Genomic DNA, 15792 nt, shown 5'->3' with positions numbered 1-15792 from the left:
GAGCTCCCCACTTGAATATATTTCTCAAGTTTTGTGATCCATCGATGATGACTGATTACAAAGAGGTGAATTACATAAGCACGTGTAAACGTGAGGACAGGTAAGAATGCCACGAGGACGCGGCCTGTTTTTCTTCTGCCTTCTTCATCCAGTGGATCCAAAGCATAAGGTCTTGTAGGATGTTCTTGAGGGTGGTGATGTTGTGGTGATTCTGCTGCCCGAAGGTCATGGCATTCCTAGAATCCCGTATCTTCCACGGAATGATGAGCAACATTGAGTTCCAGATTCTGTGATCATTGTCCGCGGGTATGTGGCAATCCCAAAGATCGTCGATGCAGCCGTTGGGAGTGATGCCAAGTCTGAGCCATACACGCCTCGCTAGGGGGCAGTTGATGAAAATGTGTGTGATGTCTTCGCCGTCAAACCCGCATCTTGGGCATAGGGCGTCAGAAACAATATGCTTACGCAAGAAATTGGCCTTACAGTTTAGCCGACAACGAAATAGGAGCCATGCAAAAATCTTGACCCGATTGGGGGCTCGTGATGTCCAGATAGGCATGGAGTGGAGGTCCACCAAGTCCTCTCTCAGGGTAAGCTTGTATGCTGCTTTAATGGAGAAAGGTAGGCCGCTAATGAGGAAGCGCTCATCTGGTTCTTGCGATGGCTGAAAGTCTTGCAACAAAGACAGCAACTCGGACGCAACATTAGAGGTTAGGCGAGTCCGCAGGAAATATTCCCAACCTTGATTCAAAACAGCAGCCACATGAGCAAGTGGGAGAGTGGTGTGTGAGTATAGGTAGGGGAACAATTCTGCAAGTGGTCTATGATTTTGTTGTGGCAGATTCTTCAGTCCTAGACCACCAACTAGTCAGTCAGCACCCGTGCATGTTTCTTCAGCAGCCCAAAAGAAAGCGCGGCGGATCGAATCCAGAGTTGTGAGTACACTTTTCGGGATGAGAAAGATGGACATAAAGTAAACCAGGGTGGATTCAATTACTATGATAGGACGATTAGTCTATCGCTTTAGAGAGCAGTCAGGCGGCCAACCAGAGAGAATTTTTTTGCATTTGTCGATGATAAGTAGAAATGCATTGGCGGGCAAGCGAGTAGGCGCTAGAGGAAATGCATTGACGGGCAGGCGAGTAGGCGTTAGAGGGAGTCCTAGGTAGATCTGCGGGAAAGAGGAGACTGGACATTGTAGGGTGGATGCAATGAAGGAGGCAATGTCAGGCGTGACATGTAGAGTGGTTTTTGTGGTCGTGCATTTTTAATTTATATTTACAAGTAAACTCAATTAAGCATCGGCACAACCAATGGTGATCTTTGCACCTATACAGTTTCTATGGATCACTGCAAAGCACAAACATTTCTCAACTTGTAAAATCGATTTCCTCGAACAATAGGTTTTTTGCCTAATTGCTCACAAATAGTTAAATTCTGCAACAAAATATTACTAGTTAATGTAGAGTGGGATACATTTATCGAGCAATATATATTGAGTTTGTCATACATACGCGGAATTCCCTATTTGACGGCGTTTCATCAAATTACTGGGCAACAAACCTGGCCTCTGCATAACTAGAATGGAAAAAAAAAATGTACCCATTGGGTAGGCCGGGTACGGGTATGGAACGCACACACCCGGTCTCTGTATAATTAGAATGCACACTGCCAACCCAACACACACACACACACACACGAAAGCACACCAGCGACTAGTAAAGTCATAAGAGCAAAAGCTATGCGTAGGCGTGAAAAAAGAAAAAGAAAAAGAAAACACCCCAAATCGATCAGATCAGCGATCGACAAACTATATCTAAGATCATATCGGCACCAACCGTTGACACCACATTGATGATGAGGATTTTCCACACCGACGCCTTCAGGAAGAAAGCGACACTCAAGTGCCGCCGTCGTCGGATCCAGCCACAAAGGCCAGAATCAATTTTTTCACGTTAATGAAACAGTCTGAACTAAACCTGTGCATGGATAGCCCGGCCTGGAGGCCTGACCCCAAAAGCCTGGCATCCGGGCCAGGCCTGGGCTCCATTTTTTGGCCCGAAGCCCGGCCCAAAAGCTCAGAATAAGCCCCAAATGCCCATAAATCTATATTTTATTTGGAATATAGGTATAGTTTATTATTTTAAAAACCCAAGTAATATTATTTTAATTGAAAATGTCACTGTTCCTGTGCTTCGGGCCGGGCCGGATGCCCGGGCCCAACCCGGCCCAGCCCAAGGAATGATCAGGTCTAGACTGAACGTATCTGAGCAATGCCTCCAACAAAGTAACGACATAAAAAACATCGCTATTTTCAGGGATGACCACTCGGGTCTGACCTGGACTTTCACCCTGGAGCTCGAGACCAGGTGCTCGCATAACCACCATCAAAGTCACGCATGTGCCATCACCATCGCTTTTTCGCAAACCCAGCAGCTTCAATTTAATTGACGCCACTCCAAAAACATCTCTACTATCTATCACTCTTTCTTATTTGCTCCATTAATTCAAGAATGGCATGAATTAATTTGTGCGTATTTCCTCCATAGGTATCTGCAAGGGATATGCAGTTTCTTGTTGTTTCGCCTCTATCTATCACTCTTTCCGATTTGCACCACTAATTCAAGAATGGCATGAATTAATTTGTGCGCATTTCCTCCATAGGTATCTGCAAGGGATATGCATTTTTTTGCCTCTATCTATCACTTTTTCCGATTTGCACCATTAATTCAAGAATGGCATGAATTAATGTGTGTGTATCTCCTCCGTAGGTATCTGCAAGGGATATGCAGTTTCTTGTTGTTTCGCCTCTATCTATCACTCTTTCCGATTTGCACCATTAAGAGAGTGTTTGTTTCGAGGGACTTATTAGTTTAGGGACTTAAAAAAGTCTCTATAAGTCCCATCTAAACCAAACAGGAGGAACTTATAGGGACTTAAAGTGGGCATTTGAGACTTATGAAATAAGACTCTCAAGGAGAGTCTTATAGGGATTTATAGTTGTAATATGGTCTTATAAGGACTTATAAGTCACAGGAACCAAACAGGTAGGGACTTTTTAAGGACTTGGGACTTATAAGTTAGGACTAAAAAAAGTCCTAGGACTTATGAACTAAACAGAGCCTAATTCAAGAATGGCATGAATTAATTTGTGCGTATTTGCTCCATAGGTATCTGCTGCATGGGATATGCATTTTTTTGCCTCTATCTATCACTCTTTCCGATTTGCACCATTAATTCAAGAATGGCATGAATTAATGTGTGTGTATCTCCTCCGTAGATATCTGCAAGATAGATGCAAATCTCAGAAAGGGATTCTCCCTTCGTAGTAAATGCGGCAAACCCTCCCCTCCAATATATATACACGTCAAATCTGGGTTTGCGAAAAACCGAACTACTAAGCCATCAAACACCAACAAGCATTGCTGCAACAGAAATGTCCATGAGGCTCGCCGCCTGCGCTCTCCTCCTTCCTCTAGTGCTTGCGGCGCTCCTCCACCCGGCTGATGTCGTCGCTGTAGGTGATGGCACACCAGACCGCGGCGGCGGTGGCTTCAGCCTGCGGCTGGTACCCAGCCCCGGCTGGAACCGTAGCATCCACGTCGACGACGACGGCTTCGTGCACCTGAATGAGGACGCCATCACCGCGCTTCGCCCCCCCATGCACACACAAATTGGGGGCAAGTACAGCGTCGTCACCAGCGTTGGGACGGGGGCCGGCCGACGCACGTACGTCCTCGCGCTGGATATGACCAGCAGCGAACTGTGGATGCAGTGCAAGCCGGTCCAAAAGCCTTTCGCACAGCAGCCGCCGCCCTTCGAGCCTGCCAAGTCGCCGTCGTTCCGCCATGTACCGGGCAACAGCAGGTTCTGCTTGCCGCCCGCTCATGGGCATCGGCCCACAGTTCAAGACCCATGCAAGTTTCGTAGCATCGGACTTCACGGCATCGATGCGAGAGGCGTCCTGAGCAACGAGACCTTAGCCTTCGCGGCCGCCGGCCAGGAGGCGAAGGTTGCTGGCGTCGTCATTGGCTGCACGCACAGCGGCGAGGGCTTCAACTTCAACAGCCACGGAGTGCTCGCCGGGGTGCTCGGCCTGGGAAGGCGCAGGCCCCGTCGCTCATCTGGACGCTCGGCCAACACAGGCATGGTGCCGTGCAAGTGCATCGCTTCTCTTACTGCCTCCCTAGCCACGGCTCGCCGGACCACCACACCTTTCTCCGGTTCGGCGATGACATCCCGCACACCCAACACATGGTGAGCACCAAGATCTTGTACATGAACTTCATCACCAGCCGAGATTTCAGTGCCTACTTCGTCACCCTCGCGGGCGTCAGCGTCGGCGGGCGGCAGCTGGAGCATATCGGCGAGCTGTTCAAGCGCCACCTCCATGATGGCAGGTGGACCGGCGGATGCGCATTCGATGCTGGGACAGCGGCAATGGTGATGGTAGCGCCCGCTTACGAAAAGCTCAAGGACGCTGTGGTCGACCACCTCAAGCCGCTCCGGGTGCCAATTGTGTCGCGCGTCGAGTACCATCTCTGCTTCCGTGCGACGTCGCAGCTCTGGCAGCACCTGCCCACGGTGACGCTGCAGTTCGCCGAGGCTGAAGCGCGGCTCGTGCTGCCGCCACAACGGCTCTTCGTCGCAGTGGGGCACGACATCTGCCTCGCCGTGGTGCGGAGCAACGACATCACCATCATCGGCGCGATGCAGCAAGTGGACAAGCGCTTTGTCTACGACGTTAGTGCTGGCAGGATCTACTTCGCCCCTGAGAATGCATGCCATGCAGACGCCGGCCACCAGATTTAATTCAACTTTTCTTGTTTGAAATTGATGTTATCAACTGTTCAGGAAAATAAAATAAGTTAAGAAAGATGTTTGATCTTGTTCTTAATTACGATGCCGTTTCTAACTTCTACTCCCCCGTTCCTAAATATATATTTAGACTTTTGGATGGAGTACAAGATAAACTCAACAAAGTTCTTCGGACGCGCTTATGCTGATGCCCCATTAGACTTTTTTTACCTCGATTTTATACTTGTTTGATGGACATGATGGTTGCTTTATTTATAAAAGCATGGCGAAAGCCTATTTCGACACAAAAGGTGGTCTTTGCAAGTATGTTGTTTTTATTTGAAGTTGTCAACTGTTCGTGACAAAAAAATGTATGATTGTGTCACATATTTGAAGTTGTCAATTCTTCCGCTAAAATTAATAGGGCTTTTGGCCTACCTAGTTTCTCCTAAATTTGTTGCCTGTCTCACATATTTTCCCTATATTTATTTAGACCCACTTAACCCATTAAACTATTCACATTCCGGAACACTTTTATCCGTGGCAAGTTTCCGTTAAACATTGTTCTAGAAATTTCTGAAACTCTTACAAAAATTATTGTATGTAAGGTGTAAGGCTTACATAAGTAAATTGATATTTCTTTATAAATATGATTGTTTATACTATGTGCAATTTCTTTTCACAAATCACAAATAGTCGAATTCTTCCGCAACAAAATATTACCAGTAGATTGTATGCACAATAATAAATTGTTATAGGGTTAAGTGACCACACAAAAGAAAAAAAAGTTTGACAAACGAAAGAGCCACACTAAGGGTGAGTTTGGATGGATTCCTCCGAGGCAGCTCACCTGCCAGGCAGCAATCCCAAACCCAGGCATCCCAAATTGGACGCCTGAAAATGCTGCCTGGGCCAAGAAGCTAACCAAGCCATACAAGTTAAACCAACAAAAATTTACAAGTAAATATATATGTGGTGCAGGATACTATAATCAATCAATATGTATTGTGTTTTAGATACATACAATAGTGTTCAATGTATATCTCCCTACGTGCTTACTACTGGGCTACCAGCGTTCCGCATTGTCCTAGCCGGCTTGTGCTTGCTTTGCAGTCGCGGCCATCAGGACTTCACTAAGTTTTCTGAATCACTGAGCGGACATCCGGGCCGAGTTCGGGCTACACTAGGGATGGCACCCGCCGGGTTTGGGTACGGGTGGAGCCACCCCATACCCTTACCCGTCGCCCAAAACCTTACCCATCACCCGTACCCATACCCGTCGATGGATACAATTTTTTCCCATACCCGTCACCCGTCAGGGTAAATGGGTAACCGCGGGTAAAATTACCCAGATTTGCAACACATCAATTTAAGCCTTGCATAGTCATAAACAACAACTAATAATGATTTATAGACAGCAACACATCATGACAACAACGCATACTCATAAACAACAACACATTCTCACGAACACGCTTATTTGTAAACATATTTTGCAAAAATACTCAATAGTCACACACAAAAATTAATATTTATCATGTCATATACACACATCTTGCATCTCTATGCAGAAATCAAGGGTAATGTGTACTAACTTACATGAATACATCACAAAACGTACATGCAAATATAAATTGTCATTGAAATAAAATATGTCATACTTAATTATCATTACATACACACAAAATCATAATCCCACATCATCTATATACATCATGTCTACGCAAAAATCAATGCTCATATACATGAATACAACCTCCATCCTGGTTTATAGGCCCCGTTTGTAGTTTGTGCCAAATTTTGACTACAAATTTAACTAACAAAATGTTAATGAATGTTAAGAAAAATTACCTCATTAGATTCGTATTTGAACATAGTTTTTAAAAATATAATGTTTAGTGGCATGCGTGAACATTTTGTTAGTTTAATCTATGGTCAAAATTTGGCACGAAATACAATGGGGACCAATAAACCCGGAGGTAGTACATCACATCGTCTATGTACAAAAAATGTATTCACAGTGTAAGAGCATTGCTCATAATCATAAAAATAGTCGGAACTCACGTAGCCTTGCTCTTAACTTGATGGCGGCGGCAGATCGACCATTGAAAAGCAGGCTAGGACGTAGCTTCATGGACGTCTCGAACATAGCGCTGTGACGGTGCTGCGCCTGCGACAGTGCTGGGCTTGGGCTCAGGGTAGGCGTGTCGTGCTCCTGGACGTGGAGGTCGCTGAGCTGCATCTCCAATCCATGGTCCCCATCGAGGCGCGAGCTATGGTGATTGCCCTGGGTCCATGGCGTTGGCGTCCACCTCCGGAGGGCAGGAAAGGGGTGATGGCGCGAGGCGGCAAGTAGCTGGAATGGAGTCCGGAGGCGCTGGCAGTGGCAGGCGGCGGTGAGAAGATGAGATCGATCGGATGGCTGCTATGACTACGAGCCTGCCACCAGCGACGCACGCCAATCACGCAGATATAGCCATATAAAGATACGTATCACGTATCAGATTCTGGACAAACGATTATTACGCTTGTTGAGACAACGGTGATTACGTGAATGATTTTGGCTCTTTCCGATCCTAGGCTCATACGGCTTTGTGGGACAACTAGTGTGGTTCGGCGGACTAGCATGATTAGGTCTTTTTAGGGCTGCGATTTTTTAAGTAATACATAAAGCCTCCTCAAAAATAATAATATATAAAGCCTATTTGTAGATTATATGCGGGTACACGGGTACACGGGTATGGGTTATACTAAACCATACCCGTACCCACTATACCCAATGGGTTTAAATTTTTTCTATGTATTGTACCCATGGGTATTTTTTTAACCCATACCCTTTCCCTAATAGGGTTTTTACCCGCCGGGTACGTGGGTAATGGGTACCCATTGCCATCCCTAGGCTACACCGTCGAGACCTCCTAGTTGGCGGCCGTTTTAACCACTAAAAAATGGCGGTTGTTCTGGCCCTGGCCCAGTACATAGTTCATCTGTCAGTAGGTAGGTTACTCGCTTCAGTTTTTTTTTCTTTATTTTGCTGCTCCCAGCTGTTTTATAATTTTAGTATTTAATAAAAATATCAAAAAATAAAATTTTTATGAATTTGTAAAGGTTCGTGTATATAAAAAAGTCCACGAATATGAAAATTTTAAAAATTGTAAATTTTCATGAATTTGAAAAAAGTTCAAAGATTTTGAAACCAACAGGTATGAAAGGCACACACCCGGCCTCTATTTTTTGCGGGCAAATCAGAGAGCGTTTTATTCAACAAAAGAATTGTCCCGGCAGTCAGCTAGAAGGCTGCTTACCAAGAAATTAGGAGTCTCGTCAACCCAGCAGTCAGTCACATTCAAAGTGCATGCACGTTTTGCACAGAAATGCGCCGGCAAGTTTGCTGACCTGGTTACATGCTGAATCTCAAAAACTGAAAAATCAAAAGCTAGCTCTCCTATTTCATCTAAGATAGGAGCCACAATCGACGCGAATTGTGGCGAGTGTTCCAGAGTTGTACCAACTCCTGGCAATCTGTCTCCAATATCACATGCGAGAGGCCTCGAAGCTTTGCAAATAGAACTCCTTCCCGCATTGATATAGCTTCCATTAAAAAAGGATATGAGATCTGAACGAACGGCTTGCACCATGCTCCCAACATCGCAGACGCGGAACGGGCTATACCACCCGCCCCTCCTCTTCCTTCTGCGACGTTAAGTGCACCATCCGTCATGATCTTCACCATCCCTGGCTCGGGCGGCCGCCAGCCATGTCCTGGTAACAAGATGGGAACTGACCGAGGCAGTTCTAGCAGTGCAAGAGCCTCTCTCGTCGCCCTGATGGCAGCTTTTGGATCCCTTCCTTCTTCCCCATGTTTGACCCGATTTCGAGAATGCCAAATCGTCCACATGATGGTGATAATCTTTGCTCGATCTTCATCCTTGACTCGGTCTCCACATAGGATGTCTCTGGCCCATGAACGTGGGTGTAAGCGAGGTAGCCGAAGACCAAACCACGCACACGTCTCATCCCAGAAGCGGCGTGCATGCGAGCATTGAATTAGGGCATGCATACGATCCTCCTCCTTAGCCAGACAAACCTTGCAAGTGTCTAAAACTGCAATATGACGGTCAGGGCCGGGCCACCAAAATCTAGGGCCCTGTGCGAAACTTAAAAACGGGGCCCTATCTTACTAGAAAAAAACTAACAAGTAATTATAATGTATATGATATAATAATGTCTTACGTAACACAGCTGGATATATAAAAATCATACCTATTCAACTCCAGGTTGCATAGTGTTTATTTGAACATCATCCTTCTTTTAGTATTCTTTGAAATGAAATCTTCAATGATAACCTCGTAATCAATCCTCTCCAACACTTCGCTTTCAAGTGATATTGTGGCTAAATATTGAGTCTTTTTTGTGTGGTAGTAGTACACATATAGGACTTCAATAGCTTCAAATTAGAAAAATCTCCATTCTGCCAATGCATGAACGGAGATGAATAAAATAAAATTGGACTACTGGAAATATGAAAAATTGCTAAGTCTAACTCACCTAGTCTATAGAGCAATCATCGATCGAGAAGTCAAGAAACGATTGCTAGGCCTAAAGATCCCTGCCGAAATTTAGTTAGGATTAAATAGCCAAAATCAATAAGAAATTTAGTTAGGATATAATTAGTAGTCAAAAGACAAAAGGAGGATCGACTCACCAGGCACTAGATTGGAGAACAATCGCATATCGCTGGGTTGGAAGGCAGACGAATAGAGGATCGATTTTTTGTTCGCCGCTTCGGTTTGTTCTAGAAGCAGGAACCGGGAGGCAGGTCCGGCGGCCTGGTGCCTGTGCCTGCGTTCGGGACGGGAGTCGGGGACGGCGGGACGCGATCGTCTCGACTCACGACGCAAGTCAGGCGGCGCTGGCATCCTGGATGGAAAATCGCGAGCGTCGGAGACGGCATACCCACAATCGATGGATCTTTCTATTTTCTTTTAGGGTACGATCCACGGACGCGAGCGAACGCCACAGCAGCCCAGGCGCCCAGCGAACGGGGGAGTACGCGACAGCGGCCCAGTGCCTAGGTCTGTATAACATTTTGGGGCCCCTCAAATTTATGGGCCCTGTGCAGGCCGCACAGTTTGCACCACTATGGGCCCGGCCCTGATGACGGTATTTGAGAGTGCATTCATCCGGTAGAATCCCTCGTAGTACCCTCCACCACAACACTCGTACCTTTGGGATCACTTTGAGTTTTCACAGGGCAGACCACATCTGTTTGTCATCTGTTGAAGCACCGGTAACCGCCCCTTCCTCTTGAGCAAAACGCTCGTTCTGAGTCACTAGAGCACGGTACGCCGACTTAACAGTATAGTTGCCTGATCTTTCAAAAGCCCAAGCATAAGAATCGTCACCTCCGCCCCTCCTGATTGGGATGTTCAGAATGGCGTCAGCATCAGGAGCAATGAATGTAGTTCGAATCAACTCATGCCTCCATGACCAGTTCTCGGGATCTATAAGATCCGAGACTTTCCAAAGTATAGTGTTCGGTGGTTTCAGCAGCGGTGTCATCGAGATCGTCCCGGGGATCCATTTAGCAGCCCACACATCAATGGAGTTCCCGTTGTTGAAAATATGCCCTAGAGGCAATAATAAATTAGTTATTATTATTATTATATTTCCTTGTTCATGATAATCATTTATTATCCATGCTATAATTGTATTGATAGGAAACTCAGATACATGTGTGGATACATAGACAACAGCATGTCCCTAGTAAGACTCTAGTTGACTAGCTCGTTGATCAATAGATTGTTACGGTTTCCTGACCATGTACATTGGATGTCGTTGATAACGGGATCACATCATTAGGAGAATGATGTGATGGATAAGACCCAATCCTAAGCCTAGCACAGAGATCGTGTAGTTCGTATGCTAAAGCTTTTCTAATGTCAAGTATCATTTCCTTAGACCATGAGATTGTGCAACTCCCGGATACCGTAGGGGTGCTTTGGGTGTACCAAACATCACAACGTAACTGGGTGGCTATAAAGGTGCACTACGGGTATCTCCGAAAGTGTCTGTTGGGTTGTCATGAATCAAGACTGGGATTTGTCACTCAATGTGACGGAGAGGTATCTCTGGGCCCACTCGGTAGGACATCATCATAATATGCACAATGTGACCAAGGGGTTGATCACGGGATGATGTATTACGGAACGAGTAAAGAGACTTGCCGGTAACGAGATTGAACAAGGTATCGGGATACCGACGATCGAATCTCGGGCAATTACAAATACCGCTAGACAAAGGGAATTGAATACGGGATTGATCGAATCCCCGACATCGTGGTTCATCCGATGAGATCATCGTGGAACATGTGGGAGCCAATATGGGTATCCAGATCCCGCTATTGGTTATTGGCCGAAGAGGTGTCTCGGTCATGTCTGCATGGTTCCCGAACCCGTAGGGTCTACATGTTGGGGAACGTTGCAGAAAATTAAATTTTTTCCTACGGTTTCACCAAGATCCATCTATGAGTTCATCTAAGCAACGAGTCAAGGGGAAGAGTTTGCATCTACATACCACTTGTAGATCGAGTGCGGAAGCGTTCAAGGGGATGGTGATGATGGAGTCGTACTCGTCGTGATTCGGATCACCGATGACCAAGTGCTGAACGGACAGCACCTCCGCGTTCAACACACGTACGGGACGGTCGACGTCTCCTCCGTCTTGATCCAGCAAGGAGGAAGGAGAGGTTGAGGAAGGCAGCTCCAAGGGCAGCACGACGGCGTGGTGCAGTTGGTGCAGCAGTATTCCGACAGAGCTTCGCCGAGCACGTACGGAGGAGGAGAGGTGTTGGGGAAGAGAGGGGCTGCGCCTTGAGTTGTGGTGTGCAGCAGCCCTCCCCTCACCCCTCTATATATAGGAGGAGAGGGGCAAGGGGGCCGACCCTCTAGGGGAAACCCTAGAGGGGGGCGGCGGCCAAAGGGTGGGGGGCTTGCCCCCCAAGCAAGGGGGGTGCGCCCCCTTTAGGGTTTCCCCCCCAACCCTAGGCGCATGGGCCCAAGGGGGGGCGCGCCAAGCCCACTAGGGGCTGGCTGCTATACCTACGCAGCCCAAGTGGCCCCCCGGGAGGGGTGGTCCCTCCCGGTGGACCCCCGGAACCTTTCCGGTGGTCCCGGTACAATACCGGTATGACCCCGAAACTTTCCGGTGCCCGTTTAACAACTTCCCATATATAAAACTTTACCTCCGGACCATTCCGGGACTCCTCGTGACGTCCGGGATCTCATCCGGGACTCCGAACAACATTCGGTAATCACATACTTGTCTTCCTGATAACCCTAGCGTCACCGAACCTTAAGTGTGTAGACCCTACGGGTTCGGGAGACATGCAGACATGACCGAGACTCTCCGGTCAATAACCAACAGCGGGATCTGGATACCCATGTTGGCTCCCACATGCTCCTCAATGATGTCATCGGATGAACCACGATGTCGAGGATTCGATCAAACCCCGTATACAATTCCCTTTGTCAATCGGTACGTTACTTGCCCGAGACCCGATCGTCGGTATCCCAATACCTTGTTCAGTCTCGTTACCGGCAAGTCACTTTACTCGTACCGTAATGCATGATCCCGTGACCAAACACTTGGTCACCTTGAGCTCATTATGATGATGCATTACCGAGTGGGCCCAGAGATACCTCTCCGTCATACGGAGTGACAAATCCCAGTCTCGATCCGTGTCAACCCAACAGACACTTTCGGAGATACCTGTAATGCACCTTTATAGTCACCCAGTTACGTTGTGACGTTTGGTACACCCAAAGCATTCCTACCGTATCCGGGAGTTACACGATCTCATGGTCTAAGGAAAAGATACTTGACATTGGAAAAGCTCTAGCAAACGAACTAACCGACCTTTGTGCTATGCTTAGAATTGGGTCTTGTCCATCACATCATTCTCCTAATGATGTGATCCCGTTATCAACGACATCCAATGTCCATAGCCAGGAAACCATGACTATCTGTTGATCACAACGAGCTAGTCAACTAGAGGCTCACTAGGGACATATTGAGGTCTATGTATTCACACGTGTATTACGATTTCCGGATAATACAGTTATAACATAAATAAAAGACTATTATCATGAACAAAGAAATATAATAATTATACTTTTATTATTGCCTCTAGGGCATATTTCCAACAGTCTCCCACTTGCACTAGAGTCAATAATCTAGTTACATTGTGATGAATCGAACACCCACAGAGTTCTGGTGTTGATCATGTTTCGCTCGCGAGAGAGGTTTAGTCAACGGATCTGCGACATTCAGATCCGTATGTACTTTGCAAATTTCTATGTCTCCATCTTGAACATTTTCACGGATGGAGTTGAAACGACGCTTGATATGCCTGGTCTTCTTGTGAAATCTGGGCTCCTTCGCAAGGGCAATAGCTCCAGTATTGTCACAGAAAAGTTTGATCGGCCCCGACGCATTGGGTATGGCTCCTAGGTCGGTGATGAACTCCTTCACCCAAATAGCTTCATGCGCTGCCTCCGAGGCTGCCATGTACTCCGCTTCACATGTAGATCCCGCCATGACGCTCTGCTTGCAGCTGCACCAGCTTACTGCTCCACCATTCAACATATACACGTATCCGGTTTGTGACTTAGAGTCATCCGGATCTGAGTCGAAGCTAGCGTCGACGTAACCCTTTACGACGAGCTCTTCGTCTCCTCCATAAACGAGAAACATGTCCTTTGTCCTTTTCAGGTACTTCAGGATATTCTTGACCGCTGTCCAGTGTTCCTTGCCGGGATTACCTTGGTATCTTGCTACCAAACTCACGGCAAGGTTTACATCAGGTCTGGTACACAGCATGGCATACATAATAGATCCTATGGCCGAAGCATAGGGGATGAGACTCATCTCTTCTTTATCTTTTGCCGTGGTCGGTGACTGAGCCGAGCTCAATCTCACACCTTGTAACATAGGCAAGAACCCTTTCTTGGACTGATCCATTTTGAACCTTTTCAAAATCTTATCAAGGTATGTGCTTTGTGAAAGACCTATGAGGCGTCTCGATCTATCTCTATAGATCTTGATGCCTAATATATAAGCAGCTTCTCCAAGGGCCTTCATTGAAAAACACTTATTCAAGTAGGCCTTAATGCTGTCCAGAAATTCTATATTATTTCCCATCAAGAGTATGTCATCTACATATAATATGAGAAATGCTACAGAGCTCCCACTCACTTTCTTGTAAACGCAGGCTTCTCCATAAGTCTGCATAAACCCAAACGCTTTGATCATCTCATCAAAGCGAATATTCCAACTCCGAGATGCTTGCACCAGCCCATAAATGGATCACTGGAGCTTGCATACTTTGTTAGCGTTCTTAGGATCGACAAAACCTTCCGGTTGTATCATATACAGCTCTTCCTTAAGATGCCCGTTAAGGAATGCCGTTTTGACGTCCATCTACCATATCTCATAATCATAGTATGCGCCAATTGCTAACATGATTCAGACGGACTTAAGCTTCGCTACGGGAGAGAAAGTCTCATCGTAGTCAATCCCTTGAACTTGTCGATAACCCTTAGCGACAAGTCGAGCTTTATAGATGGTGACATTACCATCCGCGTCCGTCTTCTTCTTAAAGATCCATTTGTTTTCTATCGCTCGCCGATCATCGGGCAAGTCAGTCAAAGTCCATACTTTGTTTTCATACATGGATTCTGTCTCGGATTTCATGGCTTCAAGCCATTTGTTGGAATCTGGGCCCGCCATCGCTTCTTCATAGTTCGAAGGTTCACTGTTGTCTAACAACATGATTTCCAGGACAGGGTTGCCGTACCACTCTGGTGCGGAACGTGTCCTTGTGGACCTACGAAGTTCAGTAGCAACTTGATCCGAAGTACCTTGATCATCATCATTATTTTCCTCTTCAGTTGGTGTAGGCATCACAGGAACATCTTCCTGAGCTGCACTACTGTCCCGCTCAAGAGGTAGTACTTCATCGAGTTCTACTTTCCTCCCACTTACTTCTTTCGAGAGAAACTCTTTTTCCAGAAAGGATCCGTTCTTAGCGACAAAGATCTTGCCCTCGGATCTTAAGTAGAAGGTATACCCAATGGTTTCCTTAGGGTATCCTATGAAGATGCATTTTTCCGACTTGGGTTCGAGCTTCTCAGGTTGAAGTTTCTTGACATAAGCATCGCATCCCCAAACTTTCAGAAATGACAGCTTAGGTTTCTTCCCAAACCATAATTCATACGGTGTCGTCTCAACGGATTTTGACGGTGCCCTATTTAAAGTGAATGTAGCTGTCTCTAGAGCGTATCCCCAAAAAGATAGTGGTAAATCGGTAAGAGACATCATAGACCGCACCATATCTAATAGAGTGCGATTACGACGTTCGGACACACCGTTACGCTGAGGTGTTCCAGGCGGCGTGAGTTGTTAAACAATTCCACATTTCCTTAAGTGTGTACCAAATTCGTGACTTAAGTATTCTCCTCCATGATCTGATCGTAGGAATTTTATCTTTCGGTCACGTTGATTCTCTACCTCATTCTGAAATTCCTTGAACTTTTCAAAGGTCTCAGACTTGTGTTTCATTAAGTAGACATACCCATATCTACTTAAGTCATCAGTGAGAGTGAGAACATAACGATATCCTCCGCGAGCCTCAACGCTCATTGAACCGCACACATCGGTATGTATGATTTCCAACAAGTTGGTTGCTCGCTCCATTGTTCCGGAGAACGGAGTCTTGGTCATCTTGCCCATGAGGCATGGTTCGCATGTGTCAAATGATTCATAATCAAGAGACTCTAAAAGTCCATCGGCATGGAGCTTCTTCATGCGCTTGACACCAATGTGACCAAGGCGGCAGTGTCACAAGTATGTGGGACTATCGTTATCAACTTTACATCTTTTGGTATTCACGCTATGAATATGTGTAACACTACGTTCGAGATTCATTAAGAATAA

The 15792-nt window shown here is 46.3% G+C and overlaps 1 pseudogene; it reads left to right on the top strand.

Annotated features, from left to right (window-relative positions):
• The first annotated feature begins 3436 nt into the window (after positions 1-3436).
• Positions 3437-4870, top strand: LOC119306717 (annotated as a pseudogene).
• The last annotated feature ends 10922 nt before the right edge of the window (positions 4871-15792 follow it).

The sequence above is a fragment of the Triticum dicoccoides genome, chromosome 5B (genome assembly GCF_002162155.2).
Source record: "Triticum dicoccoides isolate Atlit2015 ecotype Zavitan chromosome 5B, WEW_v2.0, whole genome shotgun sequence".
Classification (NCBI taxonomy): Eukaryota; Viridiplantae; Streptophyta; class Magnoliopsida; order Poales; family Poaceae; genus Triticum; species Triticum dicoccoides.
The sequence above is the reverse complement of the archived record's forward strand: the minus strand, read 5'-3'. Positions and strand labels throughout refer to the sequence as shown.